Source organism: Leucopleurus acutus, assembly GCF_964270905.1.
Source record: "Leucopleurus acutus genome assembly, chromosome: 6".
Lineage (NCBI taxonomy): Eukaryota > Metazoa > Chordata > Mammalia > Artiodactyla > Delphinidae > Leucopleurus > Leucopleurus acutus.
In genome coordinates, this window is record NC_139149.1 from 86,698,492 (window position 1) to 86,701,384 (window position 2,893).

A 2,893-nucleotide genomic window follows, 5' to 3' on the forward strand; every position below is an offset into this window, starting at 1 on the left:
TTTAAAAATTTTAAAATAAAAATTTAAAAGGTTACTTTCCATTTACAGTTACTATAAAATATTGGATATATTCCCTGTGTTGTACAATACATCCTTGAGCCTATCTTATATGCAGTAGTGTATACCTCCTACTCCCCCACCCCTATATTGCTCCCCCTGCCATTGGTAACCTCTAGTTTGTTCTCTATATCTGTAAGTCTGTTTCTTTTTTGTTATATTCACTAGACTGTTGTATATTTCAGATTCCACATATAAGTGATATCATACAGTATTTTTTTTTAACTTTTATTTGCATTTATTTTTTGCAGCATTTATTCCTGGGCCATAAGTTTTTGTTTCTTCAATTTCTTCTGGGATATCTTTTTCTTCTGGGCAACCTCCTCTTCTGGTTTAGGAACAATCTGTTCTTTTTCAGTAAGGATCATCTCAATGTGGCACGGAGAGCTCATGTATGTGTTGATCCGACCATGAACTCTATAAGTCCTGTGCCGCATCCTGGGGGCTTTGTTCACCTGGATATGCTCAATGACCAGAGAATCTACATCTAAGCCCCTAAGTTCAGCATTACTCTCTGCATTTTTGAGCATATGCAGTAAAAATTCAGCACTCTTTTTGGGCCACAGACCCTGCGTCCAGCCCCACTGTTTGGCCTGGGCACACCTACCAACTCCACCATTGTAATGATGGAATGGCACACACTGCTTCTTTAAAGTGACATCCTTCAGATACTTGGTGGCATACCCTTAATGGCCTGGGCTGTTTCATGAGTGTTCTTAAAGTGAACACGAAGATTTGAACCTCTTGACTTGCGTGATTTTGTGGGATTTTCTGGGTCAAGTGAATAGCGAACCATTTCTAGAGGTCACCTGGAAACGAGCAAGTATAATTCTGTCAACATATTTACAGTAACTTACATGGTTTATGTACTAAACGCTGCTCGCAGCTGCTCAGAGAGTAGTTGTTTTCATGATTAATCCAAAGGTGTCCTAAGAAATGCCACCATCACAGCCATCCTTCTATCCACTGTTTCTTCCCATGTGGAACTACCAGTGACTACAGCAGTTCTGACACTAGACTAGTGACACAGACATCATTCTTTTTACCCTCTCAGGCTACTGACCAGAAAAGCTATCATGCAGTATTTAGTAATATCATACAGTATTTGTCTTTCTCTGTCTGACTTATTTCACTTAGCATAAAACTCTCCAAGTCCCTCCATGTTGTTATAAATAGCAAAATTTCATTCTTTTTTATGGCTGAGTAGTATTTTACCATACACACACACACACACACGCACACGCACACGCACACACACACACACACACACACACATATATATACCACATCTTCTTTATATTTATCTGTTGATGGACACTTGCTTCCATACCTTGGCAATTGTAAATAGTGCTGTTATGAACATTAGGGTGCATGTATCTTTTCAGATTCGTGTTTTTGGATATATACCCAGGAATGGAATTGCTGGGTCATATGGTAGTTCTATTTTTAGTCTTTTGAGAAACCTCCATACTGTTTGCCATAGTGGCTGCACCAATTTACATTCTCAATAACAGAGTATGAGGGTCCACTTTTCTCCACATCCTCGCCAACATTTGTTACTTTTGTTCTTTTTCTTTTTTCTTTTTCTTTTTTTTTTTTTTTTGCAGTATGCAGGCCTCTCACTGTTGTGGCCTCTCCCGTTGTGGAGCACAGGCTCCAGATGCGCAGGCTCAGCAGCCATGGCTCACGGGCCCAGCCGCTCTGCGGCATGTGGGATCCTCACGGACCGGGGCACAAACCCGTGTCCCCTGCATTGGCAGGCAGACTCTCAACCACTGCGCCACCGGGGAAGCCCTATTGTGTTCTTTTTGATTATAGTCATTCTGACTGGTGTGAGGTGCTAGCTCATTGTGGTTTTAATTTGCATTTCTCTGATGATTAATGATGTTGAGCACCTTTTCTTGTGCCTGTTAACCAAATATGCATCTTTTTTGGAGAAATGTCTATTTAGTTCTGCCCATTTTTTGATTGGGTTTTTTGTTTTTTGATATTAAGCTGTATGAGCTATTTGTATATTTTGGGAATTAAACACTTGTCAAGCCCATCATTTGCAAATATTTTCTCCCAGACCGTAGTTTGTTTTTTGTTTTGTTTTGTTTATGGTTTCCTTTGCTGTGCAAAAGCTTTTAAGTTTCATTAGGTCCCACTTGTTTATTTTTGTTTTTATTTCCATTACTGTAGGAGACGGGTCCAAAAAATATTGCTGTGATTTATGTCAAAAAGTGTTCTGCCTATGTTTTCCTCTAGGAGTTTTATAGTATCTGGTCTTACTTTTAGGGCTTTAATCCATTTTGAGTTTATTTTTGTATATGGTATTAGAGAGTGTTCTAATTTCATTCTTTTACATATAGCTGTCCAGTTTTCCCAGCACCACTTACTGAACAGACTGTCTTTTCTTTATTGTATATTCTTGCCTCCTTTGTTGTAGATTAATTGACCATAAATGTGTGGGTTTATTTCTGGGCTTTCTAACGTGTTCCATTGATCTATATGTCTGTTTTTGTGCCAGTACCATACTGTTTTGATTACTGCAGTTTTGGAGTATAATCTGAAGCCAGAGAGCATGATTCCTCTGGCTCTGTTCTTCTTTCTCAAATTGTATTGGTTATTTGGGTTCTTTTGTGTTTCCATTCAAGTTGTAAAGTTATTTGTTCTAGTTCTGTGAAAAATATATTGGGCACAATTTTTGACAGGCACTGTGCCACTAACACACTGGGGATGTGTTAGTGAGAAAAAAAAGACAAACTCTCTTACAGAATATAAGCTCAGGAAGGTAGGGACTATAATATATGGAGTTAGCATTGTTTTATACCAGCAATAACTCCCTTCTCACTTT

At 38.7% G+C, this 2,893-nt stretch overlaps 1 pseudogene across 1 annotated transcript; it reads right to left on the reverse strand.

The window, feature by feature from the left end:
• Positions 1-294: 294 nt before the first annotated feature.
• LOC309963110 (large ribosomal subunit protein uL22-like) lies at positions 295-897 on the reverse strand (annotated as a pseudogene). The gene has a single exon. The product of its transcript is annotated as a large ribosomal subunit protein uL22-like (transcript).
• Positions 898-2,893: the final 1,996 nt, after the last annotated feature.